Below are 18,886 nucleotides of genomic sequence, written 5' to 3'. Positions count from 1 at the left end.
ACATTTTTGTTCTTTAAGGAACAAATCTCCAAATGTACCCTAAAGTACAATATTGTTCAATTTGGGTACTAATGAGTACGTTTTACAAGCACAAATGGTACAAATGAATTGTATATTGCTGGCTAGGGGTACCGTTATGTAGCAACAGGGTACCACCCCAGTGACAAGCATTTGTATGATTTAGGCACTTTTTCATACCTTTTTTCTTAGTGTATGCAGTGGTGACTAAGTAGCTAACATAAATACGCTGATGGAAATTAAGTACTGTATAAACACATATTCAGACATTCCATCAATACATTTAGTACATGTTAAAAGGTACCGGCAAGCTAAACAAATAGCCATTTTTTGCGAGATTAAAAAAAATGTTTCCCCATTTTTCACACCTGAGCTCATTTCAATTAAGAACCGTATCAACAAGCCAAAAACAAAAGGACCTGTCTCATCGCTGCAACATCATCTGTTAATTTGGGAGAGCAAGACTGGCCAAGATATCTCCTTCTCAGTCTGATGTCACTCTATAGCTGAGCTGCTCAATTGCCTAGCCAGAGTTGTGCTGTGAGTGACTGGTGCAGACAAGCTCTTGACACTTGATAAACCGGATTGTCAGCCAAAAACGTCTTTTCCAGTGCAATGCTAATTGCAAATTATTACCACACACAATGGTACACCCAAGTACAGTACAAGTCAGAACTGGCCCATTCTGGATTCAATTCCTAACAAACAACTTCTTACACATGCATCAAATCATTAAAATCCAAGCACCACTAACCCCAAAAAATGTTCTACCTACTGTAAATCGACTAACAAATGCACATACCTATGAGGTGTAAATATGTGCATATGGAAATACGCACAAACAAATGCTGAAATGTTATCTTTTTGTTTATTCCTTAATTAATTAATTAATTTTTTATTTTTCTCACTGTCACTTAAAAAGTATAGTATATACTATATACAGTATATGTAAAGATACTACAATGTATAATTTCAGATTAATAATTGAATTATTGATTATGCATATCATGCTAAATTATTGCAATTAAAATGTTTAAAAAAATAATAATAATGCCATAAGACAGGTCCAACCATTCAGTTAAGGCTTGTTCAAATTTGTTCCATTTACATAGATCCGGCAGCTTGACCAAGTAAGACACAGCTATAGCCAGCTGCAAGCAGCTACAGAGAATACAGAATACTGGAGGTGTACTGAAACCCCAAAGACTTTGAAATGTCAGGTTCATTATGATACTGCACACAGTCATAGTTTAATCTTGTTGAGGGCCAAACAGACAGGCAGGCAACGATGACTTCAGTTCACATAATTATAAATACTGAAGGAGGCAAACTATGCATACTGGTGTGTAAGAGGGTTATGTTTAATTAGTGATGACATACAGGACTCTGAAGAGGGTAATACATTTCATATTGTATCCTAAGCTCACCTTTAGGGGGTTGCATTGGTGGCTCAGCGGTAGAGCTCCCGCCTGCCACGCCGGCGGACCGGGTTCATATCCCGGCCAATGCCCCAAACCCAGCCACTGGGGATACACAAGCCAATGCATTCCTAGTGAGGGTCCCAAGTCCGGATAATCCCGGCATCCGACGTAAAAATATATGCCAAATCAAAATATGCAGATCTGATCTGCTGTGGCAACCCCTAACGGGAACAGCCAGAAGAAGAAGATCCTAAGCTCACAGAAAGTGGTCTGTTTCCAATTTGATGATCACGCATTACAGAACTCTGATCACCATTTCCCCATCTTTTTCCTTTCACCTATCTCTCAACCTCTTCTCTCCTCTACCCACTCCTGTGATGGTGCATCACAATCTCCACAACCTCTAACGTCCCACCCTCTCCTTTGATGTCACTACATTCCTTTCATCTCTTTCTCCCAGCACCTACTAATACTGATGTATCCATGTTCCTCTTCCCTCTCATCAATACTTGATTCTCTGTGCCCTCTTATCACCCCACCTGCAAAACTGACCTCTCCTAGCCCATGATTAACTGACACCCTCCAAGATAACAGGACCTCATTACAGGCAACAGAGAATAAATGGTGCAAAGCTAGAGGCCCTGCTGACCTATCCAGCTACCACTCCCTCACCTCTATATGTTCATCCACTGTTACAGCTACTAAGGCTAACTTTTATCAGACTAGACCTGAATATATATATATAAGGCTAGAACTCACACAAACTGATACACTTCCTCCTCACTTTCTCCCCATCCCCCACCTCATTCAATTCTCACTGCAAATGATTTTACTACCTTATTTGATGGGAAGGTTGCTTATATCTTCAACTCATTCAATGGAGTTGTATATGATGGAGTCCTCCAACACCTCAGTTAATCCACTCCCCAGACAATCCTCCCCCCTCCCCACTGATTCCCCGTACCCTGTCTCTGCATTCTTTCCTCTTATCCAACTACCTGCTCCCTAGAAATCATCCCCACACCTTTCCTCTAGTCCATTTCTCCAAGCATCCCCCAATTAATCACTTGCCTGTTTAACTAGTCCCTGTCTGATGGGTGTATCCCTGCAGTTTTTAGACCAGTTAGTGTCACCCTCCTGCACCAGAAATCAACTCTTGACCCCTCCTTAACCCATAATAATCACCCTGTTTCTCTTCTTTCCACAAAAACAAGACAAGTGTTATCATCACAAAAATCATTGGTTATGGCAAATTCTGTTACTCACATGGGGCACCAAAATGTTGTTGACATACCTCTGCTTTACACACGAGGCATTTAGGGCATATACATCAATGTCCTCACACGTGGCACAAAATGTAGTAATCAGTCAGCCATAATTTGGGAATTTCAATAAATTATTAAAATTACAATATTAATATCTAATAATTAATACCCTTTTAACAATATTTACTATCAATAAGTATTAGAAATATATTCAATTTCTGAAGGAATCTTATTTGTTGAATAGAATAGCTTATTCAATGTTTAAGTGATAATAACACAGACAGCCAGATGTAAATAAAAGGGGCTTATTTACAAGAAAAGCAAATGTAAGTAATAATACTATACATACAAGAGGGAAATGTGAACTTGTGTAAAAGAGATAGCCGGAGAGTGGGAGCATAGGCCTATGTGTGCATGTGCGTGCACATTCAAGCACACATGGGGAAGAAAAGAACATGTGTATGAAAAGAGGAAAGTATGAATAGGGCCTTAGCAGACCCACATGCGGTAGCTTTGCCAATGAATGAAACAATAAATAATGTGCATAGGCAAATTAATCAAATGTGAATAACGGAATACAATGTCAGATTTACATTTGTTATTATTAAAGACACACCACATGCTTAGATCCTTCCTATTATAAGGAAAGAGGTTAGTAAGGAGGAATTAATGAGCATGAGGTTAGATGGCCTCCTGTCGTCTGTGTAGCTAGTGCAGATAGTCTAAATGCATAAGTTTGCTTTCAGCCCATTAACAAAATAAATGCGTAAAATCACACACATTGATAAAACACATATATTGATGATTAAATGCCCAGATGGCAACAGCAGAACATCTGTGGAGAAAAAGTCAGCGTGTCTCTCTTTGTTGGAAAAGAACTTTCACTCTGTGTTGGCAGGATGGAATGCAGGTCCAAGTAGGTAATGCATCATTCAGGATCTCCGCTGGGTCACTCGCCTCTCTCGCCTTTGTTCGGCGATGGGTAACTTTGGCAGAAGTTAACAAAAGAACTTAAATAAACTGCGTTTGTTTTATCAGTCTCCAAAGTTAATGTTGGGTCTTGTTGGTGGCACCGTGCCTGTAAGCGATGGTGGTAAGAGGTGAGGTAGGTTATGGGTGAGTGGTGAAAGTGAGAAAAACGGGAGTGGATAATGGGCTGCCCCAAGTTTTGTAAATTGTATTACCAATTGTGTGTTTCCAGGGTTACAGAATTGGTTTACTGTAATGCAGTAATGCTGTAAATGTCACTTGTGTTTCCTGTGGAATACATGGAAATATAATTCCATTGTTCCTACAATATCAAGTTAAGTGTCGACACTGAACACTCAAAATAAAGTGCTTCCATCTTGGGTCCTCTGCACTCTCTCTATTTTAAGTCTGTTGTTTTGGTTATCTCTTTCCATAGTCTGTTCTATCACTGCTATTCTGATGACAAACAACTTTTTCTCTTTCTCTCATGATACACTGAATCGCAGCTTGCCTAAAAACATCTCAATGGTCTGTTCTCTGCCTTTGAGATGACAATGAAGCTCAAGTTGGCTAAAACAGAGATAGCACATTTCCCAGCTAAGTCCCCCCTCCCGTGTAACCTTTCACTTATCATGTATGGCACCATATGGTCAAACTCTTCATCTGTTAGAAAAGTCAGAGTAAAGGATTGTTGGGTGTGCTATATCTTCCTTTAAAACATCAAGGAGAATCTGACCCCTCACCAACACCTACTCAACCCAGCTTTTAGTCAAGGTCCCTGTCTCTGCCAGTCAGACCACTCCAGCTCATCCAAAATGTTGCTGCTCACCTGATTTACAGCCTCTCCAGTCTCACTTATGTCACTCCCCTTCTCATCTCATGCCTTTCAGTGAACAAAAGGGACTGCTCCATAATGTTTTCTAAAAATCGCCAGATCATCAGAGCCTACCCACCTCTTCATTCTGCAATCTCTGGGCACCTGCTTCTTCCTTCACTGCTTGCCTGAACTTTCCACTCATGTCTCCTTTCTGGTCTGGCCTCCCAGTGGAGGAATGAATTTCCCACTGTCAGGTCAGCAGAAACTTTAACCATCTTCTAACACAGACTAAAGACCCACTTCATCAGACTACGGAGTTTCTAGCATTTTTTAAGATCGGAAGCTTAGTCCCTCAAGGAGGTGAAGAGGGATTTGCAATCGGTGGAGGGTGGGGGGCAACACTGCAAACAAAGACCAGCAGGGAGAGAGTGGGGATTTCAAGTAGATTGCTAAAAAGATTTAGGGTTCAACAAACTTTAGCCATGATCTTTCTTTTTAGATTTCCTTGTGGAACAATAATATTATAGGTATAGCTGTGCAAAGGTTATCTGTATAGTGGTATTTACTTTTTATTTACAGTACTCTTTGTTGAATTGTTTGGTTGATTTTACACATATTGATTTTAGATGGGTCCTCTGTGCCTTTGTGGTGATATTGAACTTTTGTATTCATGGAGCTAACACTAATGCTCTCCACTTTTATAAGTTGATCTGAATAAGAGCATCTGTTAAGTGATTGTAATAACGTAATCATACAAAACGACGAGCCTGACCTAGTATACACACTTATGTGAGCTAATTTCACCCATGAGAAAGAATTAGGAAATAAGACTTTCCAAGGATATGCTTTGACAATAAACCACCGATCATTTGATTCTAATGAATCAGGATCCCATGTTGGTGGTAAAAATAAGTCATCTCATCCACTGACGTACATGATAACACTGGGCAATACTTTCTGAAACATTCACATTGCAGGATATCCAGCTCACAAACTGTAAGTTCCCCTCAAACACTGTCAAGAAATAATGAGGTCAGGACTAGACTTGTGACTAGACTTGAGATGTCACTGGGATACTGATGGCATGAATGTTTAAGACCCTGTGAAATCACTGTTTTCAATTTTAAAGTGCCTTGTCAAGCCATAAGAAAAAGCTTATTTTTGAGGTTAAATATTTCTGAACAGATGAGTTGGTGTACTGAGGAGGTGGGTTCTTTCCATTATGAATATTCACAAGTTCACATTTGATAGATAAACAGACTAAATAGACCAACTGTAGCATATAGTCTGCTAGCTTGCATAATGAGGTTAACTACAGTGCCCTCCAAAGTTATTGACACCACTGAGAAAAATGAGGGATAAAAGGCTGCATAAGATAAACAACACAGTTAATGAATATTCCTGCATGCTCAAAAAATGGAAAATTGTCTTCTTTAATACTAATGGAATTGCTTTGAGGAAAAATAGCCTATTTGCCTAAAGATGCAAGGAACCTTTGCTAAAACACCTGCATTTAAAACATCCTCAGAGGCATGCCAGTATTAGTGCTTTAGACAAAAGATCAGGATCAACCAAACACAGACAAACAATGCTGATCTGTCAAAAAACAGCGGTGGACTTCAGACAACCTTCGAGCAACAGCAATCAATGCAGCATTGGCAAAGTGATGGTGATTGATCTTTATTCTAGTACTTTTACTTGGCTTTGGATCTTTATAAGAAGATAATGGATTCACAAACCACCTAAAACACTGTGCACTGAGATACAAACTGCCATCCCAACATTTTTAAACGATATTATCCCAGAGATTTAAGACACTCATGGCCTTCATCTGAGAATGCATCAGCAAATTGGAAGCATTGACCTTCACCTGTGATTTATGGACTTGTGAATACACCACAGCCTTAAATGAGCAGGGCATCACGGTGGGCTGGTGAAAATTACAGCCGCATAAGTACAATCCTACATGGTCAGGCCTTTAACAGCAGACACACAGTGAATAAATATAAGAAGGATCACAGGCCATCATAGCAAAGCTGGACACACCTGTCACCGGAAATAAGGTTCACAAAACCTGCAAAGTTATCTTTTATTTCAGGATGTTAACACTAGATGGAATTTTAAATCTGATGGTCAAGTGCTAAATTGAACAAAAAGGGCCATTAACATACATGTGTCTGAGACAGATGGCAGGCAGATTATCCATGCCCAGGAATGGACTTTATGAAACACATAATGAATATGCTCAAACCTTCAGAGGAACTAACAGGACAACATTTTTCTTTATCGAAACTCTGTGAGGATATTGAAATTTTTTTAATGAAAGTGGCGGGTTAACATATTTCATCAATGAAATTAAGGGGAGGCACCACCGTCAAACACAATGATTTTGATTCCATATGTCAATTTTGATATTTTTTTATATTTTGCTTCTATAACTTCTATAGTTTCATAAAATGAACAGGCTAAAAGGAAATAATTGTTATAAATAGTTAATTTAGATGATAATATAACACCATTGCCAAGAACACGAAGCATAAAATAAGCTTATGATAGCATCTTTTATGATTAAATGCCTCCGCGGTTTTAAAATTGACCTGTTTGAATCATATATCATTAAAAAGCTTGTTTCCAGGAGCGTATACCATATGTGGCTATTTCCTTTGCTGTCACTGTGAGGATGGACGAAAGACAAGCAGAACTCTTCGATTTCATTTACGTTAGAAAATCTTTAACAGCCATTTCCTCAAAACTGTATATTGCCCATAGGGTATTCAATTTATCTCAACTTTAACAATAGATACAGCTACATAAGTTTACATACTGCTTCTTAAATGTTATAGCTAGGGCGTGTCAGAGGCATTTTTTGATGTGTTTTGTCATTTTCATTTTATATGGCATTTTATCAGTAAAAATAGGTAAAAAACGTTTTTTTCAGCATGTACATAATTTTGGAATAATTAATTTAAAAAACAATATTTTGACAAAAGCCTCTGACAAGCCCTAACTATTGAGTTACTGAGCACATCAGTTCAGATTTTATTTGTTGAGCTTAAATATTGAATACCTTATATGCAAATCAGCGCATATTTAATTAGCAAATAGCTCATTTGCATATTTTAAAAATGAACAGTCATAATACAAAAAAACCTTGCATTTGTGTGTTTATTCAACTGGTAAAATTTCATTTTGATATGAATAAAGGATTTTTTTTTTCCTATTAAGGTGTGGTGCCTCCCCTTTGCCTCACCAAATCTCTAGTATAAACTGAGTGCAGGTTTTAAAGTTACAATCTCGAAGATTTCCGTTTCGTTCTCTATGGCGGTGCCAATGGCGAGAAGCGGTAATTGCAGGCGCGTTTTTGGACCTCACTTCCCATAGATCCAACCGGATCCAACCAGTGTTGCCAGTGTGACGTCAGTCAGTTGGCACCTGGGCCACACCAACTATAACACTTATTATTTACTGAATAAAAAATGGTTGTTATAAAAGTAATGTTATGTACATATTAATTCATTGTCTAACATTAGGCTAACTTAAACTGTCTTTACACTGCCGAGCCGGGTTAAAATGCTGTAGCAGATCTGGGGTAGAATTAGTGATGATCAATTTCCACAGACGTTCTTTATCCACCTTTTTCCCGGTATGAGCATCTTTACACTGCAGAGAATAATTCGCGGGATTCGCTGTGGCTTGTGCAATTATGTATCTCGTGCACAATAGACAGTCTTTTTCGTGAATGACTGTTGTTGTGTAATATTTTTGAAACAACTGCCTTACAAAATGTTACCCCTGGTGTTTCTGGTTTTGCTAGCGAAACTGTTCGAGAATAAAGCTGAGCTGGGTGTTAAATTAGCAATCAGAACAAGAAGAATAAAACAAAAACAAAGGAGATTTCATCAAAAAAGGGCATCATGGCTGAAGGAACATATGAGGAAGCGTAATAAAATAATAACAACGCTAATCCATACTCTCGTATTCTTTTATTTAGTTTTCTCCAGCTTTACACAGAAATCAGACCCGGCTCTGCTCCACGTATACTCCGGCTTTATTCCGATCATTATAATATACTGATGAACTTGATGGCAATGTAAATAACGGTAACGTTAAGGCCAGTTCAGATCAATGATTCGCAACGAGACCAAACGGTTTTAGAATGTTGCACAGAAAATTGCAGCGGTGTGAACTGGTTAGTAGCAGAACCGTTGCCTGCCCCTTTAGTTAGCTACATTGCAACGTTGCAACAAGGTAGCATTGCATTCGAGAGACGGTTGGCAAGGTCGGTACCGGTCGGTAGCGTGAGCTAGCGTTTTTTCTAATTGTTAGCTGACATTAGATTGTGTTAATTACATTAGCTAGCTAGCTAACGCAACGTTACCTGATATGAGAGATGGATACTGTGCGCAACGTTGTCTAAACTAATGTTGCCTTTCTTGACATGGTCCGGTAGCTAGCGTTAGCTGTTCAAATAGCTATGTAATTTAGTAACGTTACATTGTCATCAAATGTAATACGAAATCTACATCAACAAATAATATGACCTCTCATGTTACACAAAAACTTTTTAGGGTTCCATAAGCCCCCTCCCCTCCCTTTATCTGTTATTGTAACGCCAGCAGACACTGGAAAAAACAGTGCGCTGCTCACACACAAGTGAGTTGAAGAGCGAGCCTGTTGCGTTAGCTCCGCCTACCCTCTCTGGCGGACCAACCACTGATGGGTGATGGAAAATGCGTCACTAACTACGCGCCGCTTGTGATTTTTTCCCGGGAATGTCGCCACAGACACCCAGTTCTTTAATCATAAATTATTATAATAATAATAATATTAATTAATATAATAATAGGCTCAATCACCATTGTGTTACCGAATTCGGCAATAGATAGTGACTTAACAGACATTTATTTTAATGAAAATCTTTGAGATTATTACTTTAAGGACTCCCAGTAATGGCACCCAGCCTCAATCCCCGATAAAGACTCTGGGGAATGAGTCAGTATTGTAGGGGGAATTCACTAGTTCAGGATGTTGTCACTCATCTTGGAGTCTGATTCCACCTCTAAAACAATTAAACCTACCCCATTGCAAGAGCCATAGGCTAAACACAACACAAAAGTCTCCAATTAAAAACACTAACTCTACGCCTGCACCCCAGAAACACTCCTCGCTGCAGTGGTCAGAGATGGCCACATTCTTTGGCAAAATTAAACTTTGCTGAAAAGCAATGTAGACCCAGTTGCATGGAAAACGAATCACCTCCATTTCCCATCACTGATGAAAACTGCAAAAATACAGTACATCTGTGTCCCGAAAATACCAATACACCGGATGACGGCCTGTGCCATACGTCATAGATGTAATCTGGGAAGGTGGGTGCCGAATGGTGCAAATGACAACTGAGTGAACTAACCCAAAAATTCCAAAAAAAGGTTCACCATGTGATATTAACTGACACACCTCCAGCAGTGGCTCCCCTCCCACTTCGGTGCTTGACAAGTCACAATATTACCAAACCGCTCAGGCATGTCAAACTATATGGCAAAAATACCATTTTGCCAGGGCGCCAAGCTCACAACATGCCATGTGCTGGCCAGAAAATAAAGCCCTGACAGAGAGGTACTATCTATGGTATGTTGTGCAATTGGTTCAGAGTTGGAGAAATATGTATTTTGCACTGCCACTCTGAAAAAAAATATTTCTCCAACATACAGATGGAATGTACAATTTAAAGAATGGACTGTGTATTTAATTTCCCTAAGTAAAAGTAAAAGTCTCTTCCCAACATTAGTTCACCATGTTGCAACATTGGGCTAAAAAAAAAATCTTTTAAACATTTAATTCATCGCTAATAAATGTGAAAATACAATAAAACTTTACTTTTGTTTATTGATGTCAATGTCAATTAAAATCACCATGGAAGGAAGTCCCGTTTGCAGTGCCAGGTAGTTTAAAGGTTTTTAATCACAGTGGCTGCCTTGGATTTTTGTGTGCGCTCACCACATCACAGATAGATGTCTGGAAGCCAAATTCTCAGCATCTAATTGTGTGAAATGAGCCAGCTCATCAACAGGTAGCCATGTCAAGGACTATAAACAGATTGTTTAGCTAATGATTTCTGGCAATCACACTATAGCTATATAGATACCTCAGCACTGCAGTCTGTAACCTTGCAAGCTAAGAGGACACTACTGAGGATTATTAGCAGTTATGAATAGTCCTTCATATGAATCTTTCTAGGTAACAAAGTGCAAGACATTTTATTATTTTTATCATTTTAAAATATTTTATATTATTGCCTGTAGATTTAGAAACCACATTTCGCAAAAAGGGGGAAAAATATGGTACTTAGACTAGTGATATTAAAGGCATCATGGTTAATATAATGTGACATCCCAATGGAGAAATATTATTTAACATTAATAACTCCATTGCAGCAATAGAATTAAAAGTTCCTGGGGCCTGTTGGGTGGCTCAACCTGTTAAGGCCGTTTTTCTGTGTGTTTATGGGCCCCACAGTCTGGGATTGAATCTGGAATGTTCCAGTGCTTTACTGGCTGCCCCACAATCTGCTCCCGTACTGGGCTGCTGCTAGTATCACCCAGGGAGGTAGGGCTTCAGTTGCCTGGTATGACGGCATCTTACACTGACCCCTGCTGGTTGATCAGTTGCCATCGGTTTGCCAGTTGAGGCAAAAAAGTATCTCCTCCTGACTCTTATCTGTGTGAGCCCAATATTTAGACAGTACGATAACAAAGCACCACCTAACATCATGTACTTCTGAGGACAGCCCATGCTTTTCTGTGCTGTCCTGAATCGATAGCAGCTATTGCAGCAATGCGGGCCAAAGAACACGATTGGGCATTCCAAATATAGCATTATATAAAAAATAAGCCTTCTGTCTGTGATCTGTATATTGTACGTATGCATTTATTTAGTTGTATTTATTTATTCAACGCTTCACTTCTTGGGCACTTCTTTTCATTGCTTGTTTAGACAATAACTTCTTACTCTGCCAGTATAATTCATGCACACACACATATATATATATATATATATATATAACCCCCTACACAGCCACACCTCATGCACATCTTCCAGACCTTCTAACCACCCCCACCCCATCATCCAGCTGATTGCTGCAGAGTGTACTCACAGCCATTTCTTTGAGATAAGTTTGCCATTTTAAATTCTGGCTCATGGTTAATTGATGAGTTCTTTAATGCATAGCAACAGTGGGTGGGCAATCAGGTCCTGCTGCTGGCAATCTTGCTTGGCATTGGCTGTACTTACCCAGATGAAAATTCCATCTTAAACCAGCTTAAACTGGTAAAGTTGGTTTAAGCTGTGTACTTCTGCAGCTGTTCACCAGCTGATCAGCCTACATAGTCAGCTAGTCCACCAGTCTGATCATCAGCTTACTCTACCAGTTTAATCAGGTTTTACCAGCTTTGTCCAGGTACAGACCAGCTTTGGCCAGCCACAGATCAGATATTACCAACTAGAAGTGCTAAACACACAGCTTAAACCATTGTAAAGCAGTTTAGAATCTAAACTGGTTTTAGCTAGAGTCTTCAGCAGAGCTGGCTTGGCAGGATTCAAACTGATGTCAGTAGCTTTCATTTAGCTACAGCTACACAATATACGTAGCCAACGATAAACACTGCAATTTAAAGACCAACCCGATTCATGGCTCAGGCTATAATGCGTGTGTGCATCTGTGTGTGTGTGTGCGTGTGTGTGTGTGTGTGAAAGTGCATGCATATCTCTGTGTTTGAGCTCCATAATGTTTGGCATAAAGCCTTTTTTTCTTTTGATTTGGCTTTATGCTCCATAATTCTATATTTGTAATCAAACAATTCATATGTTGTTAAAGTACAGATTCTCAGCTTTCATTAAAGGGTATTTTAATGCATTTTAGTTTCACCACGTAGAAATAACAGCATTTTTTATACATGGCCCCCCATTTCAGGGCACCATTTGGGATAAATGGCTTCACAGGTGTTTGGGATTAGATTTCTTTGGTCATCTGTAAAGGTTTTCCTTGGCCTACCAGTCCTTTTGTGATTACTCAGATCACCCATGATCTCTTTCTTCTTAATGAGGCTACAACCAGTTGAATTTGGTAAACCTAAGGTTTGGCCTATATCTGCTTTCTTATGGCTGTATAATGGTGTATAATGGCTTCCTTGACTTTCATTTGCACAAGTCTGGTCCTTACGTTGATAAACGCCAGTAACATACTCCAGAGGCAATCAAAAGCCTAGAATCAAAACTAGATAATAAAAGCTCTTTTATACTTGCAGCAAAGAAGAAATTTAACACACCTGACTAATATGAAGATGAACATTGCCAAAAACAAGGGCACTCTTGTTTTTTTTAAAGGCATACCCCCAACCACACACAGTGGTAGACAAAGGCACACGCCACAGGGAAACAGTTTAAATTGTCCACACATAAAAATATCTTAGCATAGTTATTGATAACATACTCAATTTCACAGAAAATGTGGACATCGTCATCAAAAAAGCCCAACAACAGCTATACTGTCTGAACTTGTTTGGGAGAGACAACAAAATGTTAAGCATTTTTTATTGTCTTTTTATTGAAAGCATTCTATTGTTTTATTTTATCAGCTGATTTAAAATCCCAGAGCCGGCTGCTGGCATAAACACTCTATGCAGTCATTTAGGGTCACAACCATCCCTGGGCTACACAATTCACGTTTTAAAATTTGTTTTGGAACACATCTTAGTTGTACAGAAATCATCATCCCGATTTCCCCGATCTGTGATAGCTGTGATAGCTTCTGGAGAGAGAGAGAGAGAGAGAGAGAGAGAGACTGGATGTGTATGCGAGAGAGAAAGGGGGGGGGGGCATATTTGTTAGCTAAGCAAAAATGTCCATTAGTTTCAACTCACAAACAGTAATGTACAAGATGATGAGTGTTTTAAATCATATTGCTGTACAGTACATCTATGGGGGTATTATTATCTGAAAAATAAATAAAGAAATGTAACTGATCCGCAAATAAATGTAGTGGATACACAAATAAATGCAGTGGATCCACAAATGAATGTCGCTGATCCACAATTAAATGCAGCTGGTTCACATTTGTGCATCGTGTCTTGCCTGCATTTATTTGTGGGTTTTTGAGACAATCCTCATAGCACTAGCATTAACAAAAACACACATAGGTTTTTTTTCCAGTCCAGTTCAGCCAATCAGATGTAAAAACATCGTTTCGCTAAAAAACCCACATTACTTCGACCAATCACAACTCGTATACACTTCAGGATTGTGTTGTGGAGTGACAAGATGCTCGGTTGAGAAGATTGCTGTAGTGATCTCTTTGATCAATGAATGAAGCCTTTATACCTTGAACCACATCATCTTATATTTGTAGTATCCCATTATATTTGGAGGGGCTGATGAAAAAACTGTCACGTACGGCCAACAAAGATTAACAAAACTCATATATAAAACATAGTTCCGGTCCTTGATTCTGATTGGCTGAACCGCGTTCGAAGCCGTTGACGCTCCGCGTCGTGCCTAACAACGCCCCTTAGCTGTTGTAAAATCACTGTAAACCACGGCCTCTTGTGGCTTATTGCTTTAATTTAACGGGGCAACTTGCTTACTGTAGTGCTCACTAATTTTGAAACAAAAGTATGGACAGGGCTAGTGTCATTGTAGTGCTGAAGGCACTTTTGTGAACTACAGCTTGACAAACACTAATGTTTGCTAGTTAGCTACTGCTGGCTACGTGAGTCAGCAAGCTTATTTGTGGTACTTCATTGTGCTATGCAACTTCACCTGGGACTCCATTCAATAAGCGCACTATCAAAAAGATTACAGAGTAACCCAACCGAGTGTAAAAAATAATTAATTTGGCAGTCCCATTCGCTGATTGATAATTAGCTTGCTGCTAATAAAATGTTAATTTCATACAGGCCGCATACGCACTAACATACCCTCGTCAGGCTGCAGGCTTTTGGGCTGCGAGTTTGATGTATGCACATCTGGCCCATAGTGTTAAAAAAAGATCCATATTACTCAATCTAGCATTATAGGCACATTAAAAACAGGTTGGCTCTGAATTGTAAACTATATAGCAATTTTATTTAAAAATCTATTGCCAAAGACTAAGCAACATAATTCAAGGTGTGTTTTCTTCAGTAAATTAAAAATGTCAATTATTCTACATAAATGTTGAAGTACAGAAACTCTATCTAAGTGTTTAGCTAAGGGCGAAAAGGAAAAGAAGGCTCAGGTTTCATTCTTGGTGTATTCTCTGTGTGCAGGCAGCCTGAGACAGGAAGTGTAATGGAGTTCTCTGAGCATGGTGATTTGTTCAATCCAAAAAGCCAAACACCTCCAACATCAACATAATGAGCCAACAAGTTCAAGAGATCTTTCCAGACTTTCCATTTCCTTCTAGTTTGCTGGTGGCATGGCCAATATTAGAGGTACCATGCTAGTGTACAGTGCCTTGCCTACACAACTTGTACATGCCGAGATGCACATCGTGCTCTATCCTCCCTGACGAATCAACATAGCCCTGCCCACAGGCACCTGAATGAAGAATAGAAGAGGACAGTCAAGCCATGTAAATTATAACAGGGTTTCACAATACCCTGCTGTCCTGCTTCTCTCATGTCCCAGTTTTGCAGATTCTCCACAGAAATCAATAAAAAGCTGATGGCTGCAGTGACAATTTTCTCTTTCCAGGTCTGATTCTGTTGGGAGCAGCGATCACATTTCTCAGTGCAAACAAACAGAGCAGGGTAGAAGATGGGCCGTGCCGCTTCAGGGGTTTCTGCATTGATGTGCCTTATAAATCTTGCAAGTGACATTCTCGAAGAGGGAGCTTAACACAGAAAGCAGCCCATACAGAATCTGAGCAATATTACTGGCATGGCTTGCTTTTAAAATTTAATTTGAATAACTCGTCATTGACAATAAGGCATTTAATTAGATAAATCATCAATACCAACAAGTAGGTTATAGTTGATATTTAAAGTGATTGTAAAGTGGCAGAAAATATTTGAAATAACAATAAATTATCACAAAGGGATGTATCCACTACACATTGACACTGTCCTTTCAAATAGCTATAATAACATATTTCAAATCAGGCATAAAATCCGTATTGAAAAAAACCTCTGGATTGTATGGGTGTGGTCAGCAGCGCTCTGCCACCCCACCTCCCCAGTGAACTCCTCCCTAATGGTCCCACCTACAACTAATCAAATGCACATCAGACGTATGCAAACTTTATTTCTGTTATTTCTGTGCAGTTTTACAAGAAATGATTGAACCAGTAAAGAACCTGAACTTAATTTTACAAGTCTGGAACTTTATTGGAGCTGTCTGCCATCAGCTAACTCAAACAAATGAACTTTGTGAGGAGAGCAGAACATCTACAGTGATAATGCGGGCAATGATTCTCTATGGCAAAGGAGTGTTTTGCTCAAACTGAAAGAGACTGTTTTAGCAGGAGAGAATACTTTTATTTGCTTCAAACATTGGGAGGAGACATGCAATGAAATAAGCATTTATTGGCCATTGTGTCAGTTAGCTGCACTCTGCCTGCCTAAAAACTACATAATGTTGGTGCACGATGAAAGGTGTACATTTGAAACCAACCACCAATATTTTGGGGGGGCATAAGCATTTGTGAAAAGTGGACACATTCCCCCCAGTTATAATGGGTCCTATGCCCATGCTTTCTCCACATCCAGAGATGGGGCAATGCTTTGGTATCCTTAAACTTGGCTTGCCTCTTGCCTTACCCTCACAAAGGTGGCAAGAGCACCATTTACGTATTACGCGTAGAAAAGAATACACCGGACTTCAGATTTTTGTTACGTAACAAATACCCAGTCAACCCTGCTTGCTGAAAACCTGCCGTTTGGCCAAACGAGAAAGCAAGCCAAATTTGGCACAGGCTTTTATACTTTTTTTTTTTTCAAAAATAATTTTAAAATTTTTCTTGGTCATTTATGAATTCAAAAAAAGTATTAAAAAAAACACACAAGCAAAGTATTGACATATTTCATTTTCCTGGACCTTTAAACATCACTAAATTGGAAATTGAAAGCTTTATTTATACTCTATGTTTGAAAAACACAGTATTAGCTTATGAATCAAAAGAAGAAATTTGGAAGTTGAGAATACTAAAACCAACACATCCTGAACTCCATGAAACTTTGAGAGACTTAAGTGTAGTTGTAAAATTTTAAATCAAGAAAAACAATTTAAAACAAATTTTAATAGTTTTACTATTTTTTACATTATATGCATGTATGCAAATAATATCCCTTTCAAAACATTAGGAAAAAATGTTTGCATGGAAATGATTAGATTTTATGAACAGGGGTTGCTATTGGAGAGTATGAAAATCTGTGTGCTTTCTTGGTCAAGTTATGTATAATATAACATTTTTGCATTTTAGGCAAAAATACACAAAACAATCACAATAGGCAAAAATATTTTAGATAACACAATAAACTAAGAAACACAAGCAAGCACAGGGAAAAAGCACAAGAAGCTAAAGTATAAAAAGTCCAGAGAATTGTATCTATGTCTTGTGGAGTGTGCATGGCCTTCCCTGCTGACCATACATACTCCACATAAAAAGACATAAATACAGTTTTCTAAGTAACAACACATCTGGAAAATAGAGTATCTTGGAAACCAGTTAAACCAAGTTCTTCACCTATGTTCTCTTGAAATATACATCAAAACGCCATCTGAATGTTGGTTAATGGGAGTGTCTGATGTTTGATTTAGTGAGGCTGGGGCATGATCACTGAGTGTAATGGGGTGGATAATAGGGCTGTCACAAAATATTCAAAGTTCGAAAAATATTTGAAAATCTTCGAACCTAAAAGTTCGAACCTAAATTTGAGCAATATTAGTTTTGGGTCCCGCATTTTGTAATTAACATAAATATACAGACTTTAATTTCATGCGGCGAATCATGTTCATGCACGCAAAGTTCATTTGCTGTGCTAACGTTACTTCCTCTGTCAACAAAAAACGTTCTGCCCTGAACCCAGAGCAAGTGGATCGTCTGGTTTTCCTTGCCAATAACCTCCGGAGATACTTTCAGCTCCTGGACACCTAACGTTACTGGTCAGCTAGCCTCGCGAGCCAGTCTCTTTTCTCACTTCGTTCAACGGATCTGGTTAGCTAACAATTTAGGCCAAATAATGTAATAATAATAATAATAATGGCAGGCTATGTTTCCTTTCTGTTCTGAAGATTTTTATAAAATTAGATGATGAAAGAAGTTAAACAAACTAAACAGAGTAAGTAATTTATGTTGTTTTAGGCTACACGTATTAGCCGTTTGAATAGTTTTTGTGTTAAGAAATAAACAGGGATTTCCTATAAACAATCATTCCCCTATTATTGTGATTAATAAATGCTGAGTTGTGGCAAATTACATCCACGAGAAAGTGCTTTATTCATTTGCGCATTGGGCTATAGAAACTGCAGGGGGCTCATTTATAAACTTAACTTGCATGTGCATACGTCAAGTGAAGACCTGACGTAGAGCCACAACCGTTTCCAAGGTCAAATCGAGTCATGTTAAAATTTTATAAATCACTACTTTGACGTGATTTTGTACGTACGCGCCACATAGTTGATCTAAAATACGTTTTATAAACGAGGCCCCAGATGTAGTAACCTAGTATGAAAGTTCACCGATGTCCTCTATTCTACTGCCCGCTTGTGGAAAATAACGTGCAGGCCAGTTTAGAGGGAGCGTCACGTGCATATCGAGCCCGACAATAAGCAGCTTATTTTTGTGAATTATATGCAAATGATATTCGAATATATTCGAACTCTAACTAATTACAAAAGCTAATATTCGAACACAATTCCATGGCACTTTTGACAGCCCTAGTGGATAATGACATTACATTACAGGCATTTAGCAGACACTCTTATCCAGAGCAACTTACACAACTTTTACATAGCCTTTACAGTGTATTTATTTATTCAGCTGGACTTATGCAATGCAGGTTAAGTATCTTGCTCAAGGGTACAATGGCAGTGAGAATTGAACCAGTGAGCTTTAGGTTACAAGACCAGCTCCTTACCAACTCCTTACCCATTGTGCTGCACTGCCACCCTGTGGCACTCATGTACTATTAGTTGAATATCAATTTCGTGAGTCACCTGAATTACTAGGTCTGTCGAGTGATGACAAGTATTGAAGTTGCCACCAATTATGATTGTGGAGTTTGTAAGACTGTTCAGAGAAGTGAAGAATGGAAAAAAGTGGGGTCAACAGAATTGGGTCAGTAAATATTGCCAGTAGTAAAACTGTTATTATATATGGGCACAAAAATAATAAAGCAACCATCTGGATCAGCAATGGTTGT

The 18,886-nt window shown here is 38.8% G+C and overlaps 1 non-coding gene across 1 annotated transcript; it reads left to right on the top strand.

Annotated features, from left to right (window-relative positions):
• The first annotated feature begins 1,457 nt into the window (after positions 1-1,457).
• Positions 1,458-1,528, top strand: trnag-gcc (transfer RNA glycine (anticodon GCC)). The gene has a single exon. It is a non-coding gene; the product is annotated as a tRNA-Gly (tRNA).
• The last annotated feature ends 17,358 nt before the right edge of the window (positions 1,529-18,886 follow it).

Source organism: Anguilla rostrata, chromosome 5 (genome assembly GCF_018555375.3).
Source record: "Anguilla rostrata isolate EN2019 chromosome 5, ASM1855537v3, whole genome shotgun sequence".
Classification (NCBI taxonomy): Eukaryota; Metazoa; Chordata; class Actinopteri; order Anguilliformes; family Anguillidae; genus Anguilla; species Anguilla rostrata.
The sequence above is the reverse complement of the archived record's forward strand: the minus strand, read 5'-3'. Positions and strand labels throughout refer to the sequence as shown.